The 21,241-nt window shown below is 36.0% G+C and overlaps 1 long non-coding RNA gene across 2 annotated transcripts; it reads right to left on the reverse strand.

The window, feature by feature from the left end:
• Positions 1-336: 336 nt before the first annotated feature.
• Positions 337-21,221, reverse strand: LOC118600345. 2 transcript variants are annotated; one of them, XR_004949924.1, is made up of 3 exons: positions 17,203-21,221; positions 11,460-11,583; positions 337-4,145 (listed from the first exon to the last, which is right to left on the reverse strand). It is a non-coding gene; the product is annotated as an uncharacterized LOC118600345 (long non-coding RNA). The 2 variants fall into 2 exon arrangements; XR_004949923.1 differs by lacking the exon at positions 337-4,145 and having other exon boundaries at positions 9,971-11,583.
• Between the last annotated feature and the right edge of the window lie 20 nt (positions 21,222-21,241).

A 21,241-nucleotide genomic window follows, 5' to 3' on the forward strand; every position in this document is an offset into this window, starting at 1 on the left:
GAAGAAAGAAATTCTCCACTCTACCACAGGCTCATAAATGGAAAGAAAATAAGAGTTCTCCAAAAATTAGGAATGCTTGCTCTACTCATAGATATCATTCACAGGAAGGAGTACCCAGTGAATATTTTTTGATACAGAAAATAAATATTAATGAAGGGGACACAAAACATTAATTTTTGATAATATAGCTGTCTTTGCCCATTCTCCTATATACTTGTGTTCGAGGTGAATGTATTTTTATTTGACTAAAAAACATCATTGCAATATTAGATCTATAAAATTAATTGGAATTTGATTTCATTTTCTACTTACTAATATGCTGAGAAATTGTGGCCATTTAAAAGCCTCCAAACATAATTTTGTAGAAATTAAACTATTCACCAGGGACTCAACTGATTGAAGCCATCTTAATTACCTCTGCACTAGGCTGCTACCAAATGGCCTCTTTTTTTACATAACAAAGATTTTCAAGGGAAAATGATCACCTTCAAGTCTGTTTAAACCATCCTGTCCTTCCTCTTGGAGAGAAGCAGCAGTCACCCTCCTCCAATTGTGAGCCTCTAGCTGCTCCTCTGAACACCATAATACACCTTAATTGCCCACCTAGAAGCTCCAACACCTTTTATGAATACTGGTTCAACTAAAAACTGGTCCAGGTCAAAGCAGAAGATGCCATCTGCTGGTCATGCTAAAACAGAGGTAGAGAAAACAGCTAAGAGTATCAAGAGCTGGGTTCCTGTCCTAGCTCTGCCTTTAACTGGATATGTGATCTTGAGCAAGTCTATTGGGCCTTTGTGAGTCTCAGTTTAGTTATTCGTTACAGGAGAGTAATAATATGTGCTCTACAAACCTTACAACATTGTTATGCACCTCAAATGAGAGAAGTGTAGGAAAGTGCTTTGAAAAGTTTAGATCTCTGTACAAATAACAGATTACCATTACCACTTCCAAAAATTTCCATAACCTAAATCATACATACCTCATTCCTAGGTGTATAATCTGAAATTATTTCTTGATGCCTCATTGATGAGAAATATCCCAAATCATCCTGAGAAATAAATTCATTTCACTGTTTTCGTTCACAGTTTTTACTTTCAAATCAATAGCTGGGTAATTTAACTCATGTATGTAATCCCACTGTTTTTCTCTGACAGAGCTCAAAGTAGAGATGGTAGAAAGAGAGCAAAAGAGAGAGCCATTCTTTTGTATTTCTGTTAGAGACCTTGACTAGATCTATCCTAACCTCCTTGGCTTCTTTTATTGGTGGGAGTATTTCTTGCCCAGCTTTCACCACTGCCTTGTAGACAGAGCACCCCAACTGGCAGCCTGATCACATGGTTGTCAGTAGCCTCAGAAGACTCATACGTCTGCTCGTGTTGTCTTTCACATCAATCCAAATTGTCACAGTAAAGTCAGCCAGATCGATGTGCAGCCTTTCCACTGCATTTATAGATTTAGCCCTATTTCATGCCCTCCTTTGCCTACCATTCTTCAGCCTGGATCTGGAGTTTCAGGTCCTTATTTTCTTCCCAGCACACAGAAGCCCTATTATTTATTCTCCTCTTCAGCAGTGGAGCAATTATAACATATTCAAACACAATTTCTATTCTGCAATTTATCTTTCCAGGAGCATTTTTCTTCCTCCCCCCATTTCTCCATTGAACAAAACATGATTTAAATTTCTGTTTTATTCTTTTTTGGGTTGGGGAAGGAATGTTTCCAGCTTTACTGTGATATAATTGATACATAACATTGTAAATTTAAGGTGTACAATGTGTTGGTCTGATACATTTACATAGAGCAAAACGATTATCACCATAGTGTCACATAACCACCATTTCTTTTTCTAAGACTACCCTCTAAGCAACTTTCAAGTATACAATAAAGAAATGTGAACTATAATCATCATGCTCTACTTTAGGCTCCCAGAATTTACCTTTTGACGAACATGTCCCTATTTTCCCCATCCCCCCACCAGCCCTAAGAAACTAACATTCTATTCTGTTTCTTTTAAAAAGGTTGGCTTTTTAGATTCCACGTGTGATTTCATACAGTATTTATCTTTAAAAGTCTGACTTGTTTCATTATCATAATGCCCTGAATGTTTATCCATGTTGTCACAAATGGCAGGATTTTCTTCTTTCTAAAGGCTGAAATGTACTTGTGTGTGTGTGTATCACATCTTCTTTATCCATTTATCAATCAATGGACATTTAGACTGTTTCCATATCTTGACTATTGTCAATAATGCTGCAATGGACAGGAGAGTACAGATATATCTTAGATATCTTGTGCTCATTTCCTTTGCATATATACTCAGAAGTGAGATTGCTGGATCATACAGTAGTTCTATTCTTCGTTTTTTGAGGGACCTCCATGTTTTCCATAGTGGCTGTATCAATTAACATTCCCACTGATAATACACCACAAGGATGCCTTTTTCTCCACACCCTAGTCAACACTTATCTCTTGCCTTTTTGATAATAGTCATTCTAACAGGCATGCACACTGCAATGGAGGCCAGTGATGGATATCAATCTTGTGTGCAGCTGGAGGGGTCAGCTCCGAGTACACACATAGCAGTCGGTGTTAGCCATGATAACCTATGCTGGTGTCTTATGCCCACACAACCACAGAGGCCTGGACTGGCTGCCAGCATGTTTCATGGGCTCCAGCAGGGGCTTAGGGTGAGATGGGAGTGGAGAGAGACTCAGACAGTCGCCATCATCAAATGGGGGGCAAAAGCTGGTTAAATCTACAGGGCATCCACAACACCTATGCTGGTCATTGGTTTCTTTAGTGGTGAAAGCTGCTGCATTTGTCTGCAGAGCAGGTCACTGAAAACCACGATCACTCCTGCATGGCTGCTACTGGCAGCCCCTGCTTTTCTTGCTTATTCCTGTCCATCTCTGTATATCTCAGCTTTGCCATTGGAGTCAGGTAAAATCTATGTGGGGCCTTCATGCAGTGCCCTGAAAGGCTAGGGAAGCTCATTCTTTTTTCCAAGGGAGGAAAACTCATTTTAGCTGGGAAGTTCATCCTTGGTTCTGAGCAATTCCGGCTTTGGATGATGCAGACAAAATGAAACTGTCCTCCTTCCCTTTTTGTGCAGTTCTCAGATTTCTTGTTCCACTGTGTTTCTAAAGTTTTTAAAGTAGATTCTAGAGCTCTCTCCATGCCGTTTTAGTCATCGATGGCTGTCAATTGTTGATCTTTGTTGAGGGATAGTGGTTGGGGTCTCCTCTGCTGCCATTTCAGTGATATCATTCCTGAATTGTACTTTTGATACTATTACGTCAGCTTTATTATTTTTTTTTTAATTTATTCAATCTTTTCCATCTTGCTCAATGCCTGGACTAAAGGATTGCATCTGTAAGGACTAGATCAAGGAACATCCTTGCCCTGAGTAGAGTCTTTCTTATCTTTACACAAAAAGTCCAAAGTGACTTTGGTCATAGTAATCAGCTCTGACATTACCAACTTCATTTGTCTGTTTTACTCTCAGAATCAAGGTGACAGGAGCCTTCTCTTGGCTGTTATCCAGCTCTTCCGGTATCACTGCTCTGTCTTCAGTAAGCATGCAGTTTGGGGGTTGAGATGAGAGCCCTGGAGACTCCATAATTCTCAGGCTGGAAGTTCAAATAAATGTATACCACTTCACTCTTGATCACAACTTTCCAAAAGAACAGCCCGTCCTTTTAAATCACTGTATTACATAGCAATTTCCTCCACACTGAGTCAAATTTGGCCTGAGAAAACCTATAACCTTCATTCCCAACTTTCTCTTTCAAGAAGCTCAGACATATCCCAGGCCATGTCAGCCGTTCCAACCCTTCCACAGTGGAAGATGTTCTTTGGAGAAGTCAATGAGAACAGATTATTCAGGTCTTTTGTGGTCAATCGGGAAAACAGGGCAAAATATTTTACAAAGTAGTAGAATAAGCCATAAAAAATTCTGTACTTCAGCACAAAGCTAGTGATGAAATCTCAGTACTCTGACAATTTTTCCTCCATTAACGTAGCCACATTTCAGAAGGGAGAGGAAAAGCCCTAAGAAATAATTTTCTTGTTCAAAGAATAGTTTATCCTTTGGTAAAGCTGAAAGTCTGAGCAGCATTTCATTAATAGAGTCCCATGGGAATTATCTAAAACAAAATAAGCTATAGTTATTCCCTTAGTCATCATTCAATAAGTATTTATTGAATATCTGCTACATGTCAGGTTCCAAGGGCACTCAGTGGGGTTTCCAAAGATGAATCAGCCCTGTATCCTTTGGGAATTTGGCCAAACTGGTAAAAAAGTAAACTAGCTTTAGCAGCATCAACATAGTTGTTCTTATTTATTAAGTACTAGGAACTACGCTAGGTATTCTAATTTCATCTTCTCAACAACACTGCTAGAGAGGTACAGATGATATAAGGGAGTCATATTCTGATAAATTGGCCAGCATGTACACAACTAGCATGTGACAGAGTCAGGATGAAAGCAAGGCCATTCTAACCCCAAAGCCTATAACTTGTTGAATACCATAAGATATACTCAGAGAAAGTACATTGGCTTTCCTAAAGAGACAGAAATTACGTCTTGGCCTTCTTGTAATTTGGAGGTATCAGAAACCATGTTCACCTACACTTAGTGGTCACCTTTATGCATAATTAACATAAAACTTTCCTGAGCCTAGAAATGAGCCCAGCAAGTTACTTGAGTTTATCACGCCCACTTATAATTTTAGGAAGAGTTACTCTTTAGATTATGGATCTTAACATCTTTGCATGTCCCTCCCTGACCCATCCTGAGACAATCAGTTCCACTCTCTTCTAGGCTGATGAAATCTTGTCCACCCACTTCCCTGTGTCCCCTTCCTCTTTCCTGGGTAAAACCTTTGCCATGTGGTTCTTGTGGAGTTAATACACATTACCCTCATTCCCAAGAATGTGATCTGATCCAGGTGGCCAGACTATTCCTTTCCCACTGACCACAATGATTGTTCAGTTATGAGCAGGGGTTCCAACCAGACCAATTAATCTCCCCTGGGACTTTTCTGCTACTACAAAAGAGAGTCTTTTGCCTCTGCCTGGTGTTAGGTTTAAAGAGTGTGAGTTCAGGCCTTCATTTGCCATCTTGCCTAACAGAAAGAAATAGCTGAGAGACAGTGAGGGCACCTTGACAATTTCATGGCAACCTGGATTCCACATAACTAAGGCTAGCCACATATCTGATCTTTTCAGTTCAGAGCACCATAAAAGTGCCCCTTCTTCATATGCTAGTGTGAGCTGGGTTTCTTTCACTAGAAACACACATTCTAAATAATACATTAAGGCAGTTGTCTACAGACTTCTTTGATTATTAAAAAATTTTGCTCACTCTCAAGACATACATATATGTATGTGTTTATTATATATATATTGTACTAATGTATTATGTAATTGCAAAAAAATACACAAAAAAGATACGTTATAAAAGGATGACTGAAAGCTAAATATAAATAAAAGCTTTAATGTTGTCTTTGTTAATTAACCCCGTTGAATTATCTTGCAAAGTCTCTGAATGGTCACATCCCACGTTAGAGAACCACTATATGAATGAAGTTAGGAGGGTGTTGAGAGGTTGAGTAGTATTAAGAAAATCAGAGCTCAGGTCTTAGAAAAATGAAGCAGTTTCCATTGGTGATGCACTCAAGGGTGGCACTTTGCTGTTGGTTGATGGAGATCATTGGTAGAGATAAAGTACACTGAACCTCAAAAGATTGAGGGATTTAGAGGATGGAATGATGAGCAGCTCTATAACGTCTTCTGCTTTTCAACACCATCATTGAAGCCCTCTACAACCTGCCCTTGGAACTAATAACTTTCTCATAACTCAACTTTGGCTACCATCACATTGTATATAGCTAGGTGACAGCTCATCTATCTCTTTTAATTGTGAGCATTTTAATTACATTTCATTCATCTGCATCTCTAATGCCTGCTTTATACTGGACTGGGAAACTTCTGTGACGAACAAATACGTATATTACTCCAGCTTAAAGCCAGAGAAAAATCAATTTAAGTCTCTTCCTTGGCAAGACATAAGATAGTAAGAATTCCAATTTTTTACTTCTCAACTGAAAGAACTTTATTTTGAGCTTCATGTAGGTCACTTTAAACCTGTGTGTGCTAAGACCTGCAGCCTGGGTCTATTGCTTCAAAGGGAAAGGAGACCACTGCCTATGCTTTGTCAATGACTCATTAAAATAAAGATGGTAATAGCAAACATTCACTATATGTGATAAAATCTTTATATGTATCAACTAAACATAGTAAGTACTATCGTCCCCAATTTACATATGTGAAAACAGAGTTACAGAGAGGTCAAATTACTTGCCTGAGTTCACATAGTCAGGATTCAAACAGAATTGGGTGACTTCAAAACTGTGTTATGTTTGAGCTTTCATTTTATAAACAGCTTTCTCTCTTCTAGATTGCCCTGGCTCCAATCCCTCTCAGCCAGGATCCACGATCCAATCCGTGGATTCTTAACTGACTGCAGCTCCATTTAATCCCTTTGCCGATTTCCTCTCCACTTGGAATTGCAGCACTTTTACCGTGGTGCTCCCTTACCCTGCATGGAATCTTGATTCTAGCAACTCTCTGCTGCCCCCACCTGGCACCCAGAAGTATAGACTCCATCACTTCAGCCTAATTAATAATCCCTTACCAGCACTGTCCAATTGCCATGAATGTAACTAAATTTTCTACAGGCCACATTCACAAAGTAAAAATAAATAGATGGAGTTAATTTTAATGATATATTTTGTTTAACCGAATATATCCAAAATGTCATTTTGATACCCAAAATCCGTTGATATTTTACACTCTATTTTCTATCAGAATTCATACATATTTTATGTTTACGACACATCGTAATTTGAATCATCCACATTTCAAGAGCCCAGCCACATGTGGCTAGTGGCTATGACATTCTACAGTGTAGCTCTTTGACATTAAACCCACTCTTCAGTCTGATGAAATTAGTAAAGTGGTTCCCATCTGGAGATGAAATGACATTACCAAGTTTTATGCTTAGATAATGTGTTCTACCCAATCAAACTGGATGATAATAGAAGTATTATCAGCAGTTAACAAATGACTGTGTCAGGAAGTCCTTTGCCTGAAGAACACGATTTTTTCAGCCTCTCTTTGTGGTTTTGAGGAAGCAAAATCAGCAAGTGCAATTTTTAATCTAGAAAGTTCCCAAATGATCTATCTAAAATCGATTTTCCAAGGTAGCCCATCTTCCCATCTTCTCGTACTTCAACAACACTGGCTTAAAGATTGGAGAAGCACAGAGTGACAGCTACTAAACATGGAACTTACCACCTAGACAAGTCTGGGAAGAAATGCCTTCCTGAGCAATCTAATGATTTAAGTTAATAGAGAATGATAAGTGCCGCCACAGTTTGCCCAGTCTGTGGAGTTTCTACTCAGAGCTGTATAAAGCATAAGAAAATGCGAAGTAATTAATGCGAAGTTAATTGTCATACAGGCACTGGGAATTTAATATAGTGCTTATCAAGGATTTATTCCTGGACATATTTTTTATCAACATCTCCTAACCCATCTCTGCTGCTGCAGTGAGGTTTCCAGTGCTAAAGTCCTGTGATTATTTCCTCAGTTATAATTATGCAAAGTCATGTGTTTTGTTCTGTCTGATCCCTGTTCAATTTAAACCCTGATTAAATGAGAAATAAGTTACTATGGTGCAAGTGTTGATTTACTCATCATAAACTGGCACTTACACACAGAAACAAACCAGCCACTAATGAATTATATTCTTTATTTAGGGGGGTGGGGTGGATATTTGATGTATTCCAATGAAGTGCACCTATAATTGTGGGTCCCAATAAATGGGTATAAGAATGATAGTAAATTTCAAAAAAGCTCTTCTAGCACAGGATATTCAGGCTCTAGTTAGAAAAACAAGACTAGTGAAAGAGAAAACATGTAGTCTGCCTTACCCCCTTGACAGTGCTTGTCCTACCAAGGTAATGTGAATTTTAATCAGAATAAAGACGATTCCCTGATGAATAAAACATGCACATTTAAAGTAATAGAAATTCTGAGAAAGTTTCTGCCAAGACCACAATAGCATTCCACAAACTGGCATAATGCCACTGGCCCTAGGTTCCCAGTAGATAAAATTCAGGAGCTCATTAAAGGTATTTTATAGTTATCTTTCTTTCTGTGGCGGCCTTAAAAAGATGAGCCAAATTAGCAAGCACATTTAGGCCCTTATAAACCATGATATTTCAACCAAAAATATGAGACAATTTACTGCACCCCAGCTTTTCTGGAGATGAACTTCAGCCGTTGAGGCATTCACTATGCACCCTTGTCTGTCTGGGACCTCTGTTGAGGGATGGAAGTGTTCTCTGACACTTTTAGAAAGAAATCATGGATATCTAAGAAGATGCTATTCAAAACGTGGAACAGATGACCTCCTATATGGATACAGCTCATCACTAAGCAGATAAGTACATCAATCCACGTTATAGGAGTCAGCCAGGGCCAGATATAACCCAGATCCATCAGAATAGAGGCATCATAGATAAAGGCAGTTGGGTGTGCACAAGCCAGAGCAGTGGGGATAAACAAAAATGACTGAATTTGTTAAGAAAAAACACTGCAAGGCTGAGATAATGAGTCCAAACTTTAGCACCATATTTGCTAATAAATATTTTCTTTTGTTTTAAATTACAGTTAATACTTTCTCATTTAAAACAAAAACACACAAAGAAAAATAACACTAAAAACATCCATGACGCTATTTATGCAAAAGTATTTGTCCTTTCAGTACTGTGTGGAATTGTTTAAGAGCAGAGTTTCTCGACTTTGGCACTGTTGACATTTTGGACCAAATAATTGTTGTAGAAACTATTCTATGCATTGTAAGATGTCAAGCAGGATCCCTGGCCTCTAGATACTTGTAGTATCACCCCAGTGTGACAGCCAAAAGTGTCTCTGATCATTGATAAATGTTCCCTGAGAGACAAATAGACTCCAGTTAGAACCACTGTTTAGAAGAATCATACAATTTTGAAACTAGCAATTTTCACTTAACAATATGTTGTAAAGCATCTATGTAATAAGAAACATTTTTGCAGCATCCTTTTTAATAGCTTCAGAATAGTCTATTATATGATGTACTATAACTTATTTAAACAGTCTATAGTTTAACCAGTCCTTGTTTTCAGTGTTGTGCTAACAGATGATGAATATCCTTGTACATATGTATTTAGGCATATAATCATTTCCCTAGAATATATGTCTTAAGATTTCTAGGTAAAAATTTTTGTTTTTTAATGTCATTTTATTTTATGACAAGCTATATATATATATATATATATATATATATGTATTTATATATATATATATATTTAGTGCATACAGTAAGGGGACACATCAAAGTGTTAACAATGGCTATTCCTAAGTGGAGGGATTATGAGTGGTCTTTGTTTTCATTGTTATACTCTTATGTAGCCAACATTTTCTACACTTAACATGTATTCCTAATGTAAAATGTCATTTCATTTTATCATTGCATCATTTTCTGTTTGAGATTGGTATCAGCCTTTACCCAGGGCATTCTCGCCCACCCTACTCCATGAGTACAGGGATCAAGTGCCATCTGTTTTGTTCTCTACAATGTCCACACAGTGTCTAGTACGGTGCCTAGTGCTTAGTAGCAGCTCAATATTTACTGAATAGATGAAAAGTGAAAAAACAGCAGTTAAAATTTCAGCACCTTGCAAATAACCAGTTTTGAAACTTATCCAAAAAGAGCACATTCAAGGTTGATCCTGAAGTAATAAATAGGTGAGGGATATAGTTTGACTTCAGAGAAGAAGGAAAGGTACCATGGAATGGATTAAAAGTGCAAGACCTGAACATTTCAGGGTTTAAAGTTTGCAGGGGAAATGAAGAGATTTGGGTGGAGGTAAGGAAGCGATGAATTATTTATTGAATTGCTTTAGAAGATAGCACCTGTTTACTGTCCTCATGATTGTACAGGAAAATTATAAAGACAGAAAGTGTTGTCTTTGAGTATTTTTATAAGTCAATACTATGAAATTTGGAAGGTGCCGCTTTGACTAAACATTTGTATCTTGTGATAGAAATCTTCCAAAATGAGATCGAATAGTCTATGTGCATTAATACTCTGTACCTGTCCATATCTAATTAGTGGATCTTGAACCCAAAAGTCATTGGGAAAGTACAAATCTGATTGCAACAAGGGTATAAAAATGCTTCCAGTAATAGTCCATCTTCCAGCTAGTCTACCCATCAATGGAACATTAAATTTCTCTGAGAATGAAAACCCCAGCTTCTTCCTCTCATGCATCCTATTCACCTCTCTTTAAAGATAGGTAAATTTTATTTTCTGTGATAAGATATACCATGCCAGGAGCACAGCCAAAAGGGCAAGAATATGGTAGTGAATGCTTCATTTAAGATTTAAGGAGGAGTCCTAGGCAGGCCATTCATAATTGGGAGAATTAAAATATATATAGATCCTGGCAAATGGACCATGGCTTAATTCTAAGGTCACATTGATCCAGATAGAATATTAATCAAACTCCAATAAAAAATAGAAATGATTGTCTTTGTACCCCAATTTGTTTTAAAACTCAAACATCCAGTTAACTAACATGGTAGAGTCATTAGGTATTTGGATAATTATGTAACTACAGCTGAAGTTATACAAGCATCATGCTAAAAATGTTCCCATTATTTTGTTGAGCCACTTGGTAACATAAAAAAAAAAATCAAGCATATTTAGTAAAATTTCTCTTGAAAAGGTACTCTTTGAAAACACCTTTGTATTAACTATCTAAACCAAGAAATTATAGATGTTATAGATGGTAGTCCACAGCCAGGGGAGTATATTAGAATTTCCTGATAGCTTTTTTCAGCTTTCTTGAGTTATAATTGATGAATGAAATTATAAGGTATTTAAAGTGTATAATGTGAAGATTTGATATATGTACACATTGTGAAAGGATTTCCCCATCCAGTTAACTAACACATCCATCACCTCATGTATTTACTTTTTTTAATGAGAACATTTAAGTTCTACTCTTAACAAATTTCAATTATACAACACAGCGTTATCACCTATAGCTGCCATATTTTACAGTAGATCTTCAGACATTTTTCACCTTATAACTGAAAAGTTGTACACTCTTTTACAAATCACCCAGCTCCTGGCAACCACTTTCTACTGTTTCTATAAATTTGACTAGCCCTCCCTTTTTTCTTTTAGATTCTACGTATAAGTGATACCATGCAGTATTTGTCTTTCTCTGACTAGCTTATTTCACTTAGCGGGTTCTAAGCCCTTAAGATTCATCCATGTTCTCACAAATAACAGGATTTCCTTCCCTTTTGAAGGCTAAATACTATTCCAGGTCAAATACATACCATATTTTTCATCTGTCCAACTATCAACAGACACTGGGACTGTTTTTACACCTTGGATATTGTAGATAACACTGTCGTCAAATGGGAATGCAGCCATCTCATCTAGGAAACAGGAACTGGGGTGCTGGAAAATAATGGCAGTTGTTTTTAATTTCTTGAGGAATGTCCATACTGTTTGCCATAGTGGCTGCTCCAATTTACATTCCTACCAACAGTGTACAGGCTTCCTTCCCCTTTTCTCCAGATCCGCACAACACTTATCTCTAGTCTTTTTTATAATAGCCATCCTAACAGATGTGAAGTGATATCTCACTGCAGTTTTGTTTTGCATTTCTGTGATGCTAAACACTTTCTCAAGTACCTAATTGCCATTCAAATGTTGTCTTTAGGAAAATGTCTACGCGGGATTTTTTGCTCATTTTTCAATTGGATTATTTGGTTTTTTGCTATTGAGTTGTATGAGTTCCTTGTATTTTTTGTATTGACCCCTCATCAGATACCTGGTTTACAAATATTTCTCCCCATTCCATAGGTTGCCTTTTCAATTTGTTGGTTTCCTTTGCTGAGAACAAGCTTTTTAGTTTGATGTAGTCCCACTTGTTGATTTTTGATTTGTTGCCTTTGTTTTTAGGGTCAAATTTTAAAAATCTTTGTGAAAGCCACTGTCAAGGAGCTTACTCATTTTTTCCTTTTAGGAGTTTTATGGTTCCAGATCTTGTTTAATCTGTTTTGAGTTGATTTTTGTGCGTGGTATGAGATAGAGGTCCAGTTTCATTCTTTTGCATGTGGTAATCCAGTTTTTCCAAGTGTTTATTGAAGAAACTACCCTTTGCCCACTAGATATTCTTGAATTCTTTGTTGAAAATTAATTGACCATGTACACATGGGTATACTTCTAAGCTCTGTCCCATTTATATTCTGTTCCATTGATCTACATGTCTTTTTTATGCTAATACCATACTGCTTTGATTAATATAGTTTTGTAATATAGTTTGAAATCTGGAAGCATGATGCCTCCGGCTTTGCTCTTCTTGCTCAACATTGCTTTGGTTATTCAGGGTCTATTGCGGTTTCATAGAAATTTTAGAATTGTGTTTTCTATTTCTTTGAAATATGTCATTGAAATATTTCTTGCTGATATTTTAAATTGTGAAATAATTGACATGTAATGTTAATAATGTTATAAATGTACAACATAATTTCATATTTGTATATATTGCGAAATAGGTAACCACAATATTCTAGTTAACATCCAACACCACACAGTTAGTTTTTTTTCTTGTGAGAACTTTTAAGATCTCCTCTTAGCAACTTTTAAATATTCAATACAGTATTAACTATAGTCACCATGCTGTACATTACATCCCAAGGACTTATACTTGGAAGTTTGTACCTTTTAACCACTTCCACATATTTCACACACCCATTACCTCTGGCAACCACCAATCTGTTCTCTATGAGTTCAATTTTCTTTTTAAGATCCCATGCAATAGTGAGTTCACATAGGATTTGTCTTTCTCTATATGACTATTCCACTTGACATAATGCCTCAAGGTTCATTTATGTTGTCACAAATTGCAAGATTTCCTTCCTATTCTTGGCTGAATATTCCGTGTGTGTGTGTGTGATCACATCTTTATCCATTTATTCATCAATGGACAATAGGTTGCTGCCATCTCTTGGCTATTGTAAATAATGCTGCAATGAACACAGGGGTGCATTTATCTTTTTCGAGTTAGTGTTTTCCTTCCCTTTGGATAAATTCCTGGAAGTAGAATTGCTCAGTCACACGGAGGTTCTAATTTAAAAACGTGAGGAATCCCACACTATTTTCTATAGAGGCTGCACCTTGAATCAGGAAGTGTGATGCCTCTAGCTTTGTACCTCTTTCACAAGATCATTTTGGTTCTTTGGAATATTTTGAGGTTCCATACAAACTTTAGGATTATTTGTTCTATTTCTGTGAAAAAAAAAAAAAAGCCATCAGAATTTTGATAAGACTTGCATTGAATCTACAGATCACTTTGGGTAACTTGAACATTAACAATATCAATTTTTCCTATCCATGAGCACAGAATATCTTCCATTTATTTGTGTCTTCTTCAATTGCTTTCATCGATGTCTTATAGTTTTCAGTGTATGGGTCTTTCACTTCCTTGGTTAAATTTATTTTTAGGTATTTTATTTTATCAATGCTATTATAAATTAGGATTATTTTCTCTTTCTGATAGTTTTGTGTTAATGTATAAAGACAACTGATTTTTGTATATTGATTTTATATCCTGCAAATTTACTAGTTCTAACCATTTTTGGTGGAGTCTTTAAGGGTATTCTATATATGTCATCTGCAAATAAAGACAATTTTATTTCTTTTCTGATATGAATATCTTTTCTTTTTCTTGCTTACTTGCTCTGGCTAGGACTTCCAGAACAGCAGGGTCCTTGAATAACGCCATTTTGTTATAATGTTGAGGAGATGCCATAGGACCTTAACTATTGTTTATATCAATTAGCCTGTGGTAAAATTGATTTTGTCATGTTTCATCAGTTCTAAAAACCTATTGACAATGTTAAGTGAGGACTTACCGTACTATATTGAATAAATGTGGTGAGTGAGCATGCTTGTCTTTTTCCTGATTTAAAAGGAAAATCTTTTAGCCATTTCACTGTTGAGTATGATGTTAGCTGTGGGCTTGTCATATATGGCCTTTTATGTTGACATATGTTTCCTCTCTACTTTGTTGAGATTTTATCATGAATGGATGCTGAATTTTGCCATATGCTTTTTCTGCATTATTGTGGATATTGAGATATTCTTGCGACTCTGGAATAAATCTCTCTTGATCATGGTGTATGATCCTTTTAATGTATTGTTAAATTAGGTTTGCTAATATTTTGTAACTTCTTGTCAAGGATATTAGCTTGTAATTTTCTTGTGGTGTCCTTTTCCAGCTTTGGAATGAGGGTAACAGTGGCCTCATGAGTTTCAAAGTGTTCCCTCTTCTTCAAGTTTTTGGAAGAGTTTGAGAACTGGTATTAATTCTTCTTTAAGTGTTTGGCGGAATCCACCAGCGAAGCCACCTGGTCTTGGACTTTTCTTTGCTGGCAAGTTTTTGATAACTGATTCAATCCCCTTACTAGTAATTGTTCAATTTTCTATTTCTTCATAATTCAGTTTTGGTAGGTTGTATGTTTTCAAGAATTTATTCTTCTCAGTTGTCCAATCTGTTGGCAAATAATGATTCAAAGTAGTCTTGTGATCCTTTGTGTTCATATGGCAATAATAATGTCTCTTTCATTTACAATTTTGAGCCCTCTTGCTTTTGTCAGTCTAGCTAAAGTTTTGTCTATTTTGTTAATCTTTTTTTTTTAAAAAACAGTTCTTAGTTTCACTGTTTTTTTCTGTCATTTTAGTTTCTATTATATATTTCCACTCTGATCGGTTATTTCCCTCTGCTAATTTTGGGCTTAGTTTATTCTTTTTCTAGTTCCTTGAGATTTATGGTTGGATTGATTTTTATTTTCTTAATGTAGACTTTTATCACTATAAACTTCCCTCTTAGATCTGCTTTTGCCGCATCTCAGGTTTTTAGTATGTTGTTTCCATTTTCATTTGTCTCAGGATATTTATTTATTTTTTTGACCTATTCAGTAACATGTTTAATCTCATTTTTGTAATTTTTCATTGTTCTTGTAAAGGATTTTTAGGTAATACTATTGCAGTTAGGAAAAAAACTTGATATAATTTACATCTTCTTAAACTTATTGAGAGTTGTTTTCTGACCTAACATGATTTATTCTGGCAAATGCTTGAAAAGAAAATGTGCTGTGCTTCTGTTAGATGGAGCATTCTATAAATATTTATTATATACGACTAACAAGTAGTTTAAGAAACGTTTCCTTATTGAATTTCTGTCTAGATATATATCCTTTGCTGAAAGAGGGGTATTGAACTGCCCTATTTTTCCAATAGTATTATTGTATTGGTGTCTATTTCTTCTTTCACACATGTCAGCATTTGCTTTGGGTTCATCTTATTTGGAACTATAATTCCTGGATCCATAAGTCTGTTTCCTTTCCTTTCCTTTCCTTAAAAATTCGGAAATTTTTAGCAATTATTTCTTTAAAATAATGGCTTAAAAGTCAGGGTTCCAGATGTGTGGTTCCAGCCCCTCACTCCCCAGGGAGATGCTGGGTGTTGGGAGCTTCCTTGATTAAATAGTGCTGTGCCAGGGGTGAGGGTTACGACAAATGTTTCTCACCCTTTCCTACTAGTCTCAGTGTGCGTATTTTCTCATTTACTTGTCATACAGGAGTCACTCAGCTAGTTTCTGGATTTTTTTCAGAGGTAATTGCTCTGTGTGCAGCTGTACATTTGGTGTATCCATGGGATTAGGGGAGTTCAGAAGCATTCTATGTCATCATCTTGATCAACCCTCATCTGTTAATTTTTAAAAATACCAACGCCTGGGCCTCAACCCCAGATATTCTCACTTAATTGCTTTTCACTTAATTGCTCTGGGGATAGGCTCCGGCATTGATACATGTATGGCTGCCCCAGATGATCCTAATACACCATCAAGTGTGAGGGCCTCTCTCTAGATGCTACTGTAGCTCAACTGTTATGAGCCAAATCTTCCTGGATATATAATCTCTAGTAGGGACTTCCCAGCAAGTAAAAGGGAGAGGAGTAGCTTAGGAGGGCCCATGTTAGTTCTGAGGTTCAATTAACTAACAATGGGAATGTCACCATGTGTTCTATGCATTTTGAGAACATGATCTGAGATTCCTTTCCATATCAGTTGTTACTAAAATGACTCACATAACACATTGGGCATCTTCGAAACCCACCTCTCACTTTAAATAAACCCTAAAGCTTGTCAACATCAGAATTTCAGCCCCTGGGACAAGGACAGAACTTTTGCAGTAATCTCGACAATCGGAGAATTTAAGAATTGTCATAAAAAAATAGCTATTAGATTTAAACCATTCTATAAAACATGAACTTTAACTAGATGAATACAATTCCCAATGATTCAAATTTATCAAACATAACATGAACTATTTTGTTACTAAATAAGGCAACCAATACCTCAAACATAGCACATATAAAACATATTAAAACCTAATTAATAAATACCTAAATTACTCATAAAAGCAAGTGTTGATAAAATTTCAAATTCTTCTTTGGATAATAAGATTAACATGCGTTTAAGGCCAAATTAACATTTCCTTCAATACTTATAATTATTGGCATTGCTGTAATATTTTTCAAACAGTAAATTTCAAGAATCAATTGCTGCCTTAATTACAATCAACCTGGGACAGATGATCACCTGTCAGTCCTGGAAGAACTGGTAAAAAGTAGTATCTATTCTAAGTCACAAAAAAACTATCCCATAAAATGTCCTTTTCTTTAAGACACTTTTACTGCTGGATTTTTTCCTTGAATGAATAAGCATGCATATACTGAGCACTGTGTGCCAGGCTAATAATCAGGTTACCGAGCTTAGAAACCAAGCCCTGCTAGTTGTTAGTGACATGGATCAGCTACTCAAATGTCCCTTACTTACCTCATGTTCCTCATCTGCAAAACGAGCACTGACTTAAAAGGTTGTGGATGAGAATATATGCAATGAACCTGGCTGTAGTAGTTACAGTATCATTGGATTCTCACAACTCTGAGACCAGGTGGTACTACCTGTTAGCAAATGTGTGATCAAAGGTACTGAGAGGTTGATACCTGGATATCTTCTTGATATTTTCCCTACACAATTCTTACTTCCATTGTATATTCTTCTAATGTATCTTCTGGTGATTCTTCTTGTATATCTTCTAGAAATGGGGAAACACTCTCTCTACAGTCAACGAGCTACTGGCTCTGTGGTTTTGGCAGCATGAAAAATCCAGGAATACTGAAGAATTCGGTAGATGACACAATGTAGGCACCTAGGGTTTAACATAGCATGAGCAAGTATGTTGCATCATTTTCTTTTGAATGGTAAATCCTTTTAATCAGTTCTACTGCCCTTAATACTTGCTCACTGCCTACACTGCATTCCTTGATGGCAGAAGAGGAAATACGTGACAATATCATTAAGTGTATACTAGAAAACTGACTAGAATGGCATACTTCCCACTGGCGTTCCTCTTAAGAGTCCATGACTTGGTGTCAAACCAAATGTATATACACTTTATTAGAATATACTAGATAAAGCAAGTATTTAAAAGCTGACATTCTGAAAAAAAAAAGTTTCTCAAAATACAGGAACCATTCTCCTTTATTTTTTGGTTGGTTAACATTGCTTGGGGGCAGTGCTATTTTAAGATTCTCCCCACCTAGTTGTCCTTATTTCTATTTTTAAACTCTGTGGCTCCTGAAATAAGTACTATTTCCATTAGCAAAGCTAGTTCTAGGCAAAATAAGAAACCTGAGAAAACAGCCCAAACTCAGTACTTCCTGGGAGTTCTTGATATGTGAATACTCCAGCACCAGACCCAGAAAGAGAGCTCTATCTATTAACCATCAGACTGAAGCAGCAAAATCAGGTATGCAACCCAAGGCAAGAACTCTTGTTAATGTCTCTCTCTGCTGGTAATTTATTCTGTACTATCTTTCAAGTTGCTAGTTATTTAAAAAATAAACTGAAGTAAAACTAGCATATGGCGGCACACTCATTTTCCATTTAGCCATTTATTCAGCACCTTCCATTAACCAGGTATTTAATATGTGCCTAGGGTAAGATACAGTCCCTGAACTCTTAAGGGTGATAGAAACAGGTTGCTTGGATTTGATGCAGAGGATGGGAATGTCCCTCAGTCAGGATTTGGGGTTACAAACTCTGGCAAAAGGAATTTTTTGGCAGGATCATAAGAGGGGGCCACAGAACCAAAGAGATAATAGAGAATCAGATCAGGTAACTGGTACCCCAGGAAAAAGCATGTGGCAGAAATATCACCTCTGACCCCCACATGATAGCTTCAATTAACATTCAAAACCTGGGAAAGAAAGTACAGCACAGGGAATATAGTCAATAATATTATAATAGTATGTATGGTGTGAGAGAGTACTAGATTTATCAGGACTATCATTCTGTAAGGTATATAAATGTATAATCACTATGTTGTATATGTGGAACTAATATAATATATGCCAACTACAATTAGAAAATAAATTTTTTAAAAGATTCAAAACATAGAAATAACATTCAATAAGTCAGAGGCTCACCCTACTGCACCAGAAGGTAAGATAGTCTTACCTTCAGAATATTCTTTAGAAGATTTCTCCTATAAAAAAAATTCGAGATACAAAAATGATTCAAATCAAGATGAGGCTGATTGATACACACAGTACAAAGACATGCAAGGTAAAATTTCAACTCTGTATATCAAAAGGGATATAGATTTTGAAAAATCCCTGTCCACCGATATTGTTGGTTAATACTAATTTTTCCCTTTTTCAACACTTTTAATTTAGCAGGCTGCTATATTAACTTTTATACGGTAGTCTTAATTCAATATTGTAATTTATACTATAAATCTGAGTGATTAAAGTCTGATGTCTTTCTTCAGATCTTCATTTAAACTGTAAGCTAAAGGATGGGAGGAGGGGGAAAATATACATCCAATCCTAACATCTAACATGTTAACACAAGCTTATTATGGTGGTAGCCTTGAAATGATGATTTGCCATGTATGTATTAATGGACTAGATCTTCATAAAAAATGAGGTTGGCCATATTATCTCTGTCAGGTGAAGAAACCAAGTCATAGTCCAGTGTCACTCAGGTAACTCAGTCACCTCTCATGGCAAACACCTGGATTTGTGAAGACTGAATCCATGAGGCTCTGGATAAATCCCTCCTACATATATGCAGAGCAACTTTGGAGACAGACTTATATGAACACAAATGCCTGCCTCCTTTGTCTTCTAGCTGTGTGAGAAAAGGTAGGTTACCTATACCTACAACTTTTCCATAAAATAGTAATACTTCTTGCTTCATGATAAACTATAAAATAGGACAGCTCTTCTTAACTTTCTTTCTACAGGATAAACATCTTCTTAGAAATTTCTATTTTTAAGAAATGAGATTTTTTAATGTGAGAATTTCTTTCTGTACTCTTACGTTTTATAAGGTATAAGAACATTCTATGATTTCCAGTCCTATATTCCTCTTAAGCAATTAGAGAATACAGGCATACTTCTGTGCTTTGCTTTACTGTGCTTCACAGATGCATTTTAAACTGAAGACAAGACACTCCACCAGCAAAGATTACAACTCACCTTATTGTGATATTCACTTTACTGCAGTGATGTGGAACTGAATATGCAATCTTTCCAAGGTATGCCTGTGTCAAAGTTCTGTGAAGTGAGTAACTGGACAATTTTATGCTTTTGTGTGTGTGTGTTATGCTAATTGCCCAGCAGAGGTCCTAACTAGGCAAGATGAAACAATATTAGCGCCTAAAAGCATTGTAGCATGCCACCTTTCAAAGCAACATTTAAAGGGACAATTCAATTCAGTGATCCAACCAAGCTTAGACAGTTGTGGAGAGAGAAAACTGTCATTTGTAGTTTATAAGTTTTGAGGTCTCAAAATATGAAATCCATCCTGATAGAGAGACCTGTCTGGATATTAAACCTGAGGTGCAATGTCAGCTTTTTGTTTTAGGTCAATTTCTCCAACTAAGGCAATTTCAAGTTGCTCCCTGACTAGCATCCATAGGAAACTTGTTCGCTATTATGTAATTTTGAACGTTTGTATTAAAACAAACGTGACTACAAGATGGAGTGAAAACTTTGTTAATTTTACAATGTCTTTGATTGCATATATACTTTCCCTGTTACAACAATATTGTTTATAAATGAGCCATATTTTACAAATAAGAACACAAAGGCAAAACCACGCTGGAATTGAGATCTTTTTAATACTTGGCCCAGTGATTGGTCCATTTTTTTTACTAATACTAAAAAATTTAGCCATTACTATACAATTATATAACCCTAAGAATTTGTAATTTATTCTAAATTCTGTCCTAAAAGGACTAAAAAATGAGTTACTTAACACTCTTAACATACTTACTTGTAAATAATGCAAAGATAAACATCAAGTATTAAGTACACATTTTTCTTTATATGTATCTCCTACTTCAGTAGTACATGTAGATGAAGTTATTTTCTCCCAAGTTACCAATACTTCATACCTTTGTTTAGTACCTTAAAATAATAAAAATGTAGGTACTTACTGCAGAAAAGATTTTATGTACAAATAATGTATAGACATTCTACCCCAAAATTCAATTTTCTTTTAAATTTTTTTCTTTTAAGGCACTGAATTCCTCTGCTTTTAAATCATTGCTGAGCTGGAAAAATAAAATCTTGTTTTACTAGGAATCTCTCAAGTTAGAATCTTCTTCAGAGTGGAAATTATAGAGTACAGTGCCATTTCAGGAACAGACTACACAGGTGTTACCCTCAACATCTACAACTGCCTATCTGAACAGTTAAACCAGTTTAAAACAGTCCAACAGAATTAGACTTCAATATATGAGGCCATTATGTTCTTCTTAGGATGTTAATAAACCAAAACTGGAAATATTGAAATCAAAAGATATTAGAACTTGAGGCTAATTATCATATAGAGTGTTAGGTCCTTGTAGTATCCCCTTTCTATAACATTAAAAAGGGAATATTTTTACTGCAAAAAATCTTACATATCACTAGCCATAATTTTTGTCATCGTTACTATGGATATAGTCATGCCACTTGGATAATGCCTAGT

Source organism: Rousettus aegyptiacus, unplaced genomic scaffold (assembly GCF_014176215.1).
Source record: "Rousettus aegyptiacus isolate mRouAeg1 unplaced genomic scaffold, mRouAeg1.p scaffold_m13_p_3, whole genome shotgun sequence".
Taxonomy (NCBI): Eukaryota; Metazoa; Chordata; class Mammalia; order Chiroptera; family Pteropodidae; genus Rousettus; species Rousettus aegyptiacus.